The sequence below is a fragment of the Vulpes vulpes genome, chromosome 16 (assembly GCF_048418805.1).
Source record: "Vulpes vulpes isolate BD-2025 chromosome 16, VulVul3, whole genome shotgun sequence".
Classification (NCBI taxonomy): domain Eukaryota; kingdom Metazoa; phylum Chordata; class Mammalia; order Carnivora; family Canidae; genus Vulpes; species Vulpes vulpes.
Window position 1 is genome coordinate 14,945,027 of NC_132795.1, and position 14,042 is coordinate 14,959,068.

Here is a 14,042-nt window from a genome sequence, read left to right on the forward strand (position 1 = left end):
CTGGGAGTCTGACAACTTTAGATACCTCACAGAAGTGGAATCATGCAGTGTCTGTCCTCTGGCTACTGGCATATCTCACTTAGCAGAATGTCCCCACTGTTCCTCCATGTGGTAGCACGTGTCAGACTTTCCTTTCTTTTAAGGCCGAACAACATTCCAGTGCATGTGTTTACCACACGTGGTCTAGCCATTCACCCATGGACGCACGTCGGGGTTGTTCCCACCTCTGGGCTACTGTGACCCATGCTGCTGTGAGCACAGGTATACAGATACCTCTTCAAGACTCGGCTTTCAATTTTTGTGGACAAATATCAAGAAGTGGGGTTCCAAAAAAAAAAAAAAAGAAGTGGGGTTGCTGGATCATATGGTAATTGCATTTTTAACTTTTTGAGGAATTGCCAGACTGTTCTCCTTAATGGCTGCTCTATTTTACATTCCCACCAACAGGGCACAAAGGTTGTAATTTTTCCACCTCCTCACCAACGTTTCTATCATTATTATTATCTTATTGTAGTGGTCATCCCTTGGTGATGATTGAAATTGAGCATCTTTTCATGTTTGTTGCCCATTTGTATGTCTTCTCTGGAGAAATGTCTATTTGAGTCCTTTGCCCATTCTTTAGTTGGGTTTTTTCTTTTCCTGTTGTTGAATTGTCGTTCCTAATTCCTTTTTCTTTATGATTTTATTTATTTATTCATGAGACACACACACACACACACAGAGAGAGAGAGAGAGAGAGAGAGAGGCAGGGACACAAGCAGGCTCCATGCAGGAAGCCCGACGTGGGACTCAATCCTGGGTCTCCAGGATCAGGCCCTGGGCTGAAGGCGGCGCTAAACCGCTGAGCCACCCGGGCTGCCCCTGTTCCTAATTCTTAAGCATGGTCTATATCCTTTATGACCTAGTTGTAAGCCTCATTTCCCTCCTCTCTGTACCTCAGATACTTCTTTATGGCAGCTCATTTCCATGAGCTCCTTAATGAAGGAGCCATTGGTATTGAGCTCATCATGTGTTGTTCCTGCCAGGGTACTCCCCTCCCAACCTCCAACATATCTTGACTACTGGAGCACAGTCTACTTCTGCCAGAAAGAAAAATCCCTTGAGGGAATTGTCGTTGGGAGGCTTTGTTTCACCGTGTTCTGAAGCCCACTATTCCCTCCAAGCACCAGTCAGAACCAAAACTCATTTAATAACCAAACTCTGATAACAAGCATGGAGACTTGCACGTCGTCTGTATCATTAAATATTTTCTGATGAGGGCAGCCCCGGTGGCTCAGCGGTTTAGCTCTGCCTTCAGCCCAGGGTGTGATCCTGGAGACCCAGGATCGAGTCTCACGTCAGGCTCCCTGCATGGAGTCTGCTTCTCCCTCTGCCTGTGTCTCTGCCTCTCTCTCTCTCTCTCTCTGTGTCTCTCATGAATAAATAAAATCTAAAATCTAAAATCTAATAAATAAATAAATAAATAAATAAATAAATAAAATATTTTCTGGTGAAAAGGAGGGGAGGAGGAGGAAAATCTGGTAAGCAGGTGAGCAACCCAGGGCAGAGGAAAACACATAACTAGGCTTTTCCTCTGTACCCCTCCTCGACTCCCTATGCTGCCCACTTCCCATAGGACAGCCCCGAGGACCTGGTGACATGGTGTGTCACACTCAGGTCCCACCTGAACCCTTATCTCATCTTCCCCAAGCTGAAATGGGTTAGTCCTCACAAAGGGTACCCTCTGCTTCCCGCTGCAGTATTCCAAATGGGAGTTTAGATCCAGGGATGAAGATCCAGTGCAATCTGGCCGATACACTGTCACGTCTTGGCTTAGTGAGTAAAGTACCATTTCTGAAGCATCTCCTCTGAGCCAGCCAACATGTAAAGGCCTTTGGGTTTGTTAGCACATTTCAACCCCTTTTCAATCCTTTGAGAAGAGGTATTAGCCTCACCTTTCTAATGAGGGAAATGAGACCCAAGCCAGGATGTTAGCCAAGTGGGTTTTTTTTTTTTTAAATTTTAGATTTCATTTATTTGAATGAGAGAGCACAAGCAGGAGGAGGGAGGAAGAACAGAGGGAGAGGGTGAAGCAGACTCCCCACTGAGCAAGGAGCCTGACACAACACGACACAACACAAACAAACACAACCCTCAGGCTCCATCCCAAGACCTGGGATCATGACTTGAGCAGAAGGCAGATGCTTAACTGACTGAGCCACCTAGGCGCCCCCTAGCCAAGTTTCCTCGATGCTAAGGCCTTGCTCTCATTATTATATCATGACGCCTCAAGGTCAGGGTCTTTTTAGATTTACAATAGACATGGTCTGTTGTTTTGATAATTATGTATTAGGTGTGTGCTTAGAATTTTCTAAGCCTGCAAGATATCTTAGAGAACATCTAGTCTAATCCCCTCACTTTACAAACAAGGAAGCTGACAACCTGACATGACTTAATAACTGTATAGTGAATAGAATGATATAATCATGCTCTGCAGAGATTTTTTTTTTTCTATTTGATTTTTAAGTGTTCTTTTTGGAATTTAAAAGCAGTACAAGTTCAGTGCTGAAGAACTGTAAATGAGAAATTTTAAACATCCATAATTCATATTCCAATTGCCCTAACACTTATTGATAAACATGGTTTTAGTCTTGGCTCATTGGTGCCTCATGTTAGGCCTTAGGAAACAGATGTATCTATTAGGCAATTGACTATATATTTGTATATATACACATGTACATATGTAATTAGTTGATATTATATTCTTTATAAAATATGGTATTCTTATTGAATATTATGAATATTCTTATTTTATTAAGATTCTTTATAACTTTTCTTAAATGATGGAAACAATTTTACCATAATCATAAAAATAAAACTTTCTCAGTGGGGATAGATTTTTTTTTTTAAAGATTTTATTTATTTATTCATGAGAGACAGAGAGAGAGAGGCAGAGATACAGGCAGAGGGAGAAGCAGGCCCCATGTAGGGAGCCCGACGTGGGACTCAATCCCAGGACTCTGGGATCACACCCTGGGTGGAAGGCAGGCGCTAAACCACTGAGCCACCCAGACATCCTGGGGATAGATTTTTTAAAAATATAATTCCAAAGTAAACACTATCTATTATCCCATTACCAAGAGATAACCACCATTAACACTTTTTGCTGTGGGGAATGTTTTTTGCTCTGTTTGTGTGTGTGTATATATAATTGAGACAAATGGAACAGATGTTTTTAAACTGTTGATACATTTTTCCAGATTGCTTTCCAGAAAGTCTGTGATTATTTAAATCAGCACCATCAATTTTTTTTAGCACCATCAATTAATGAGAATGTTCTCACGATATGCTCACCAACTTTAGATACTTTGTTTTTTAACTTTTTGTTAATTTTATCATGGGAAAAATGGTTATGAATGTGAACTTATTAAAAAATACTGATTGTGAAAATTATTGCTTATAATTATTTTATGAAGCAAATGAGGTTATGTATGTAATATTAAGAGCTCTGTATAACTAAACTCTAGCTTATATCATGCCTATTTAGACTATTTTAAACCAAGGTAACAATGGCTTAAAAACAATCTTGCAAAATTGCATTATGTTAATTGGAAATTGACAGAATAAGTACCAGGTAAAGTAGGTCTAAGTGCTTCAAGTAAGAGTTCTATAGAAGAGATGAAGACAGAACCTCTCTGTAAATCTATTCGTTTGTCTCTTTCCTAACTCGTTCCGAAACAGGGAGATGTGACGTGCAGCATAGTGGGAACAAGGAGACCCCACTCGCAATCAGAATTTCTGAAATGTTCTACTTGGGTATAGTTTACAACCATGCCAGCTGGGAGGGATATACATCAAAGTCACAATCAGAAAAGGTTTTTGGGACACCTGGGTGGCTCAGCGGTTGAGCATCTGCCTTTGGTTCAGGTCGGAATCCTGGGGTCCTGGGATCGAGTCCCACATCAGGCTCCTTGTGGGGAGCCTGCTTCTCCCTCTGCCTGTGTCTCTGCCTCTCTCTCTGTGTCTCTCATGAATAAATAAATAACATCTTAAAAAAAAAAAAAGTTTTCAAGCCCAGTTACTACTTTCCTAAGGCTCCCCAATGTTATTGTATATGCCCCTCCTGTCCCTTTGCACCCAAATATTTTTAAACAAATCTTTATGCCCATTAAATTTCCAGTACGATTTACATGCCAGGGTGACCCTGATGCCGTGAGGACCGCTGTCTGCTGGGGATGAAGGGAATCACATTCACGGGCTGTGCAGTGATCAGTATCCCTATGGAGGAGAGGAAAACTCTCGAAAGGCCTGATGTATAAGGAAAGCCACTTTAGGTTTCTAAGTTCTAACGTGGGTTCGAATAAAACTCTCTTTCTTACTTTCAGAGATTCTAAAAAGTTTGTCCATTTTGGGCCAACAGTATTCAGAGTTCGCAGCCCTAGAGAGGCCTCCTGCCCCGCCCTGGGGGGGGGGGGCACTGCTGGTTTGTGATGTCAGTGTGTAAAGCTACCCTCAGCGTCTCTAGTCTCTAGATAACTATGTGAGATAATCCTGGGAGAAGGCGCAAGAGTGAAATGGAAATGTTTGGACTGTATTTTGTACGTATCCAGACACGTGAGAACAGACACAAACTTCTGAAATCGATCACAGCCTGTGATGTCATATGATGCTGTCATTAGTGTTACCATCTGAAAAATGAAATCCCTTCATAGTGAATGTATTGTCTGCTCTGTGACTGTTACTTGTTAGTGATTAATGCTGTCATTGTTCGGGCCACTTTGTGTTAAAAATGCACGATAATCATGATAAAGGAAGCATAGAATTCCAGCTCTTTGTCCTGACATTCAGGGCCTTACATGACAATGACCTAAAGAAACTTTTAAGCTTGGTCTCTCTCCTATGCAAATCTTTGTTCCAGGAAAACTAGTTACTCAACATTCCCTCCCTCCCTCCATGCTTCCTTAGCGACAGTCACTCCATCTAGAATGTCCCACTTACCAACACGTGGTCTGGCAGTTCAGTCAATTGAGGATCATCTCAAATGCCACCGCCTCTGTGACATTTCTCTCCTGCGAACTTTCTTCTCTACTCTGGCAAAGGTCCTTTGAAGATAGAAGCTATATCTTACACAATAGGAATAACAGACCTCTAGCTTGTTCCCTTCCTCCCCAACTATAAAGTTGTTGCCAGGAAGTGACTACCTAGCCAGGGACAACACTGGCCAATCTCCTATGTCCAGGTATGCCAAGTGACTTGTTCTTACAGGTTGAACACAAGTGAAAGTGACAGGTGTTGCCCGTGGGGTGGGTGTTTTAAGAAATCTGCGTGCTTTCTTTACTCTTCTACCATTTAGGCAGCTTGAAGCAAAGATTCTGATGCCCTAGAAGATGGCAGGAATTCAAGATAGAAGGGTCCAAAAATACCTGGGTCACCAGGAGGAAGAAAGGTGCCTGCTGACCTAGGACAGCATCATTGAGCTGTTTAAGTGAGCGTGAAATTAAGTTCCATTGAGTTAAGCCACTGAAATCTGAGGTTTTCTTTCTTATAAAGCTAGAGCCATCTCCTGCCTAATATAGCTTGGTATCCTTTTTAGTATTTGGCTCATTCTGTTTTATACAGCAGGTGCTCAAAAAGTATTTGTTAAATTGAAGAGAAAATTCAGAGACAAACATAAAGAAAGGTAAATTAGGTTATACAGTTAGAATATAGTATGAGATATCTGATGACACCAAAATGCTCCTCCAACCTCTCTTAAAAAATATTCCCTGCTCAAGTCATTTGTTTTACATGATAAGTACTTACACATTGAGATCAGTTGTCACTTTGTTCTTAGCCAAGAGAAAATAAGGATGTTTTGTGAATTGACGGTCATTCTAGTTGAACGTGGGTGCCAAGTTTCTTCTGGTTATATGAGCCAGATGGCATAACTGTGAACAAATAATGGTAAAATGAAAGATAATCCGTTTTGATTGTCAGATTCTTGGGTCAGATTTCCCATTAAGACATAACTAGTGGATAGGGGCCCTTGGCCAATAGCACTTCCGTTCACACTCTAATTAGACTTTCATTGTAAAATAATGATGTTATTATTGATGGTATTATTTCTTAGGTTGTGCTCAGTCATACAAAAGGGAGAAATCTATTAGCTCCAAGCCCCAAATGTCATCAAGTCAAAACAAGTATGTGTCATCAGCTCTCTGAACCAAACATCAGGCTATTTCAATATGACTGGATGTTTGGTGGATATTGCATTAAAAACTCAGAGAGTAGGGGATCCCTGGGTGGCTCAGCGGTTGGTTTAGCGCCTGCCTTTGGCTCAGGGCACCATCCTGGAGTCCCGGGATCGAGTCCCATGTTGGGCTCCCGGCATGGAGCCTGCTTCTCCCTCTTCCTATGTCTCTGCCTCTCTCTCTCTATGATAAATAAATAAATAAATAAATAAATAAATAAATAAATAAATCTTAAAAAAAAAAAAACAACTCAGAGTGTAAAGCTTGAAGAGTAAGAAGATAAGGTAACCAGAAATTTGCTATATCTGCTCTTTTTCTCCACATTCCTAGTATTCAGTATGGTCAAGGGTGAGATCTTTTTTTTTTTTTTAAAGGGTGAGATCTTTATCTCATCATGTGTTTTCAAGTATTGTCCAGTGTCCTTTCATGTAGCCTGAAGGACTCCCTTGAGTATTTCTTGCAGGGCAGGTCAACTAGTGACAAATTCTCTCAGGTTTTGTTTATATTTGTTTATTTGAATGTCTTTTAAGAATACATTTTTAAAAAAGATTTATCCATTCATTTTAGAGAGAGAGAATGTGAATGTGCAAATGTGGGTGGGCAGTAGGGGTGGGCAGAGAGGTGAGGGGAAGGACAGAGGGAGAGAGTGAGAGAGAGAATCTTCAGCAGACTTTTTACTGAGCACAGAGCCCAACTTGTGGCTCAATCCCACCACCTTAAGATCATGATCTGAATCAAAATCAAGAGTCAACCAACTGAGCTCAACCAAATCAAATCAATCAAATCAAGCTCAACCAACTGAGCCACCCAAGCACCTCTCAAGAATACATTTTTGATGAATAGTTTGCTAGATGTACAATTCTGTTGTTTTTGTTTTAGCACTTTGAATAGGTCATCCCACCAACTACTGGCCTCCACAGCTTCTGGTGAGAAAGTCAGCTGTTAGTTCACCATCAATTGTACATGATAGGTCATTTTTCTCTTGCTATTTTCAAGATTCTCTCCTCATCTTTAGCTTTAGACACTGTCTATGTTGTATTTTAGTGTGGATCTCTTTGGGTTGATTGAGTCTGTTGCATTTCTAGGATGTGCAGATTAATCTTTTCCAGGAAATTTGGGAAATTTTGGCCATTATTTCTTCACAGATTTTTTTTTTTAAAGATTTTATTTATTTATTCATGAGACTGGGAGAGAGAGAGAGAGAGAGAGAGGGAGGCAGAGACACAGGCAGAGGGAGAAGCAGGCTCCATGCAAGGAGCCTGACGTGGGACACGATCCTAGGTCTCCAGGATCAGGCCTACGCTGAAGGCAGCGCTAAACCGCTGAGCCACTCGGGCTGCCCTTCTTCACAAATTCTTGCTACCTCTTTTTCTCTCTTGTCTCCTTATTGACTCTCAATATGCAGATGTTGGTTAATTTCTATTTCCATATTAAATTGTTTCATGCAGGCATAAGTACTCCTAGACATCTATTCCTATAAATAAAGTCGCTAGGTTATGGCAGTGACATTACAAGTTTTGATAGATACTGCTAATTGCTTTCTCAGATGTTTATAACAAGCCACCCCTGCACCAACAATGTCTGGGCAAGCCCATTTCTCTTAGGGACTTTTAATTGATTATGCTGGAGATTCTTTTTAAATATTGGATGAGGTACTTATTTTCAGATTGAGCTGTAGTTCCTTAGATGAGACTTACTGCCTCTCAGAATCTTTCATCAACGTCGTTGTTACCTGCTCTGCTAGTTCCTCCTAGAATCACCCTCAGAAAACATTCATGAAGTAGGAAGAAATGGTGAGCATATTTCCCAATGTTTTTTTGTTCTATTCTGCTTTGTTTCTCGCTAAAGGAAAGTCTGTTCATTCTAAATGACCTCTGTCTCAAATGATAGGGTGAACTGTGACCCTCCTCTGGGCACTCAAGGCTGTGAGGTGAGGAGACATATATATTTCTGTTTTGTTGTTTTCTTCCACTCAAATTACCTGATGTCTTTTTTTTTTTTTTAAGTTTATTTATTTAAGTAATCTCTATACCCAACATGGGACTCAAACTCACAACTCAGAGATCAAGAGTGGCACCCTCTACCTACTAACCCAGCCAGGCGTCCTTCCAGTGTCTTCTATGATACAATCTATACTGGCTGCATAGGAATTCATAACTGCAGAACAACAACAACCTCATCTTGGTCGTGTTCTTAGTTTCTATTTTTCCCCGTTATAAATAACACTGCAATGATTATTAATAATCTCTAGGAGAGCAGAGCCCTATTTTACTTTTTTGTTGTGTGGTAGCACAGAATCTGCCTCAAAAAAAGACACCAGGAAGTATGTGTAGAATGAATAAGTGGTTGAATAACAAGCTTTTATGTATTTAAACCTTTATTTCCAAATTTGATTATTTTCTTCAAAAAATACCCAGAGGTAAATTGATGGGTAGGTAGATGTGTATATTTTTAAAACTCTTTGTCAGTATTTTCAAATTGCCTGCAGAAAATTTCTGCCAATTCACACACCCACTGGGCGTACATGGGAATGCCTATTTTTCCACCTTGGTCAACTATTGACTCTTTAAATCTATGTAATTGATGGTCAAAAATGGGGTATTCCTACTAGTTTTATTTATTTATTATTTATTATTATTTTCTTACTAGTTTTAATGTTTTGTACGACAAGTGATGTTGAACTTTTTAAATATCTTCCACTATTTGCTCCTTTGACCCGCAGAACTCATTGCTTTGGGAAGGAGAGCTGGTCTCTCCAAGTCTTGGGGGCCACGGCCTGGGGTGACTCGGGGAGTGAAAGGGCCGTCCTGTGTCTCACAAGCCACCTGCTTCTCAAGCAATTTCACAGGTGTCATCCTCACTGGTAAAAAGAAAAGCAGGCAGAGTCCAACTGTACCTTGCTTCTGGCCGGTTGGCCTCTCCATGCACCTTGACCCAGGCAATTTGGGTTTATCTTTTGGATCTTAGGAATTTAGCGGCAGGCTTTTGTCACCACCTCCACTGATTTTTGTCACTCACCTTCCCCTAGGCAGAGAATCTCCAAGCTTTTTGGGTTTTGTCCTCATGCTGGCAAACTGTTTTCAAGCATGTTTTTCCAGTTTACATGTATTAACTAATAAAATCTATGCATGTACTATAACACTAACGTATTAAGTACATATAAATCTCTTACATGAATCTCAAGATTTTAAAGATTGTATTTATTTATTTGAGAAAGTGTGCGTGCGTGAGCACATGTGCAAGGGCGGGGAGAGGCAGAGGGAGAAGGAGAGAGAATCCCATGCTGACTTCACCTGAGCCGAAATCCAGAGTCAGACGCTTAACCGACTGAACCACCCAGGCGCCCCTGAAACTCAAAATTGTAAAGGGTGAGATTAAAGAGATATACATAGCTGGGAGCTCAGTGATACTGCTGTTTGGACTCTGCACACGGGAGTCCAGGGCTCCAGGGTAGTTGCAGGAAAGTGGACTGTCTCCTTGTCTGAGCAGGTGGGCTGTTCACACATTTCTTGGAGAGCTACACCTCCTCCACCACTGACCAGCTGGCTGTACCAACCAGCACTTTCTATGGGGTGCTGTAGAAAGGCACTTTCCACTCTGAAGGGCTGTTCAGTAAAATGAATGCTGTGTCCACACTCTGGGAACTGGGACTGGGAACCTTTCTCGCTCCACCCACTCTCCGCTATCTCACAATCTGTGTCTAATCTGCTCGTTCAAAGATTGCCTTGACATTTGAGTGAAGGCAAGTGAAGCAGGATCCTAGTCAGGACCCACCCTTAGCTGTTATGGTAGATTTTGTGTCACATGATCCAAGTGAGTAAAGAACTCGCTTCACACCATACTGTGTAAAAATGGAAGGTCTCTGTACAGAGGAACAAAATGATGTAACATCGAACCGATGTAATAATAAAAGAAGTAACACACAAAAGTTATGAGGGGATTTCTTTTGGGTAAAATGTACCACCAAATGCTTTCAAGGAAATGCTTTTCCCTAAACAAAGAAGAAAACTTCCTCAAATACATTTTTTTTAAAAAAAGATTTTATTTATTTATTCATGAGAGACACAGAGAGAGAAAGGTAGAGACACAAGCAGGCCCCACGCAGGGAGCCCGACGTGGGACTCAATCCTGGGTCTCCAGGATCACACCCTGGGCTGAAGGGGGCACTAAACCGCTGGGCCAACTGGGCTGCCCCCCTCAAGTAGATCTGAGTTAAAATCTCTGGTGAAGAGGAAATGAGAAAGTCAGGAGCAGGGCCTCCTGACACCACCTAGAAGGGCTGCGCTGTATTTGAAAGGGCAAGCGTCTCTGGAGCCAGATAACTGGACTTGAACTAGCTGTGGGTCCCACGCCTGCCGTGTGCTAGCAGCGTAACCTCGGACATTGGGATTTTCAGTCTACAGACAGGGGAGAAAAAGAATCCTTTCATCTTAGCAACATCATGAAGTTCACACAAGAGAATGCCCACCAATCATTCTGCATGGGGCAGGTGCTCAATAAATACTTGTTCATTCCTTCCTCATCCCCTTTGGGCCACGGGGATCTTTCATGCCTGCTTATGAAGAGTTGGCTTCTTCTTTCTTTCAGGATTAATGACGTAGATCATTTCTCAAAGAGTTGCCTTAGCTATGCCTTAAATATGCCTTGGATATGAAACTTCTATTTCAAAAGTCTATGCTCCATTTAATCATTTCTAAGTCTGTAATGCAACCAAATGCGTTCATTTCTGATAAAAGTTAGTGGATACAGCCTCAGGTACTTCCATAGTATGACTGGCATCAGAACTGTTTTTGGCATCAGAAGCTGTTTTTCTTTGTTTAATTATAGGCAACTCTAGTGTCCTGCGAATTCACATATACAGCAAAATGCACACTCACACCCACTGGAAAAAAAACCTGTTTTAGGAGAAAGCTTCTCCATCCGGCTCTTTCTGTTCAGCTTTTCTTTGCTCCTTATTCAGTTCTGTAAATACAGGTTTATATTTAGCCCTTTTTTGATTCCCCATATGTTCCTTCTAAAAACATTCCTTATTAAGGGACTTTCGCTAGTTGATCTCGTGGAGAGCTGCTGAGCGAACATGACCTGTCTAGGTGTGGCTTTAGTCTGTTATGTCTGTGGCATCACAATTAAACCAGGAGTGAAGGAAACCCCTCCGACAAAGTCATGCCCTATAGCTCTCCCTCCTCCCTGGAAAAATTGCTGCTGATGGCTCAGGGCGGTCAAACAGGGTGTGCGTGGAGGCCCATGTCATGCCCCTCTCCCCATCTCTGCTCTGTGGGGAGCGGGCAGCCAGAGGATGGGAATGCCAGGTCAGGGCATCACAGACCAGAGGTAACCAGCTTACTAGGGAGAGGCCAGGATGCCGATTGGCCTGGGGACTGGGCAGTTCTCTGCAGGAGGTGACCCTGGCCACCTCACCAGGCCCCCAGCTGTCCTGTTCTCTGGAAACAACGTATAGTCAGCCCAAAAGCCAAGCAGGGAGAGGGGAAGGGTTTCTGAGCCAGTGAGACTGGCCCAGGAATCCCTCCACCAGCCCTCTAGAATCAATCACTTGGGGCCTCGGTTTCCTCATCCCTAAATGGGTTAACATTATGGACTTTGCATGGTTGTGAATGTGCATGGCACTCACTAGTGCTCAATGAACAAGATGACACCTCAACGTCCGGCCCCTGGACTCTACTGCTCCCTGCCCATGCCAGGGCTCGCTCTGGTTTTCCTAAATTTGGCTCCCATGTCATAAAACACATCTTGGATTGCCTTTCAGGTCTTTGTCTTTTTATTGTTGTTTTTGTTTTCTATGCTTTTCATTCCAGTTGATTTACCCCAGTAGATAGTGAGTTCTGCTTCTTTCTTTCTAGAAACTTTCCTTCTTCTTCTTTTTTTTTTTTTTTTTTAATTTAATTTATGTGACAGGGAGAGCCAGTGCACATAAGGCGTGAGATGGCAGCCAGCAGAGGGAGAGGGAAAAGTAGGGTCCCTGCCCAGCAGGGAACATGGGGAGGAGGGGGACCCAATGGGGGGGGCATGACCCCAGGACCCCAGCAGAAGGCAGATGCTCAACCGGCTGAGCAACGGCAGGTGCCCCTAGAAACTTTGTTTCCATGGCTGCCAAAGGTTACCCCATTCACTAACCTTGAGCTAAGGGCCCCTGCACAGAAAAATCACCCCAAGCACAGGAGGGATCTGGTGTTCTTTGCTCAGCTTGTTAAAGAACCCTTCCTCCAGCCTTCATCAGCCCCAGCAGCTCTGAGCGCCAGTCCTCCAGGATCGTTCCTCCCCGGGTCCGGGAGTCCCACGACTGTCACGCCAGGTTTCCCTGTTCTTTGTCATGCTTTGGGAAGACTAAAGCCTATCATGTGGCTCCGTTGTGTCCAGCTTCCTCTGAGAGCAGGCCTGCACTCTGCAGCCCCTCTGTGCTGTGAGGAGGACGTGGGAGGCTGGCCCGATCCAAGGCCCCTGGAACCCAGCCGGCTAAGTCTGCTTGGTTTTACCTGCAGCTAGACGCCTTGCCTTCCAACATTTTCCCTCTCGGTAAATAAAGAAGATTATATATATATATATATATATATATAAACGCTAGATAGATGCTAGATATATTTATCTATATCTATTTTTTTAACACTGCTGAGGACATCAAGCCCCATCACACCTTGGGAAGGTGTATTCTACTAGAATATGTAATGGAATGTCCTACCAGGATGGATGGGTTACTTTGCACCTTTAGGTGAGGAGCAGCTACATAAGCTCAACTGGGACTCCATTGTCCTGCTGCAAGCTGTACTCCTTGAAACACATTATATTGGCATGGAACACACACCGTTTAAAGGAAGAGAAAGACAGAAAGCCTGGGTTGGTAAATCCTGCTCCTAGTCCATCTCTCTGCATCTGACAGTGCTGCTTCCCCCGGCATCGTAAACACAACAAGCTCAAACTCTTGAAGCTTCAGCCACATTAACACCTAATGATCAGGGCACAAGTGTAATTTGTATACAAGGTGAATATTTTCCCATACAATTTCCTAGTAAATATCTATCTTTTCAACTTTGGACTTTTGCTGTTCTTCTGGTGTCTGGTCACAAGATGGGCACCTTGATGGAAATACCTTTCTAGCATGAGAAAGGTATCTAGCCTTCTAGTGTGTGTGTATATATATATATATATATATATATATAAATGTATGTATATACATACACTCTAGCATATATATATGTATGTGTATATATATATATATATATATATATACACACTTTTTTTTTGCCTTCAGCTTTATTCACTGTCTCACCTCTCAGCTTGTGTAGAACCCAGAGAACAGGAGAGATGCTGTTTGCTGGGATGCCCTCAAAGGCCCCGACAGTAGTCCATGAATGAAGCTGGCTAAGGGAAGGGCAGGGGGAGTGGAGGGCCCTCGCACACAGCAGTGGGAAGTAGGTGGAGCCAGCTCAGCTCTAGATCATCGCTCACTCGTGGGGATCTGGGCCCACGTGGCCAGATATTTCAAAAATTTTTAAAGATAGCCAGAGATCTTGTTTGTTTTTTTTATCTAATATCTCTCTACTCATCTAAATGTTGACAATGAAACTAAAAAACAAAACAAAAACAAAAACCACCCAAACCCCATGGTGTGGGACAAACAAAACACATCTGTCGCCCAAAGCTGTCTGAGGCTGCCTGTCTGAGACGGCTGCCTGCACCCTGTCCCGGACCCTCAGGGCTCCGTCCCCCCTGGTCACTTGGGCACGTAATTCTAATTCCATCATCCTGCCTGGAAAAACCTCCTTAGATCCCATCGAGACACTCAGACTCCAAAGGCCCCGCATCCTCCGAGGAGGGGCA

At 42.8% G+C, this 14,042-nt stretch overlaps 1 long non-coding RNA gene across 4 annotated transcripts in view; it reads right to left on the reverse strand.

Annotated features, from left to right (window-relative positions):
- LOC112922610 (uncharacterized) overlaps positions 1-14,042 on the reverse strand; it is a 65,859-nt gene that overhangs the window by 38,110 nt on the left and 13,707 nt on the right. For all 4 annotated transcript variants that reach the window (XR_011997734.1, XR_011997732.1, XR_011997731.1 and 1 more), the window contains exons 2-3: positions 5,782-5,906; positions 4,978-5,081 (exon numbers count right to left, since the gene is read on the reverse strand). This is a non-coding gene — a long non-coding RNA (uncharacterized lncRNA). The remainder of the gene's footprint in view (positions 1-4,977; positions 5,082-5,781; positions 5,907-14,042) is intronic.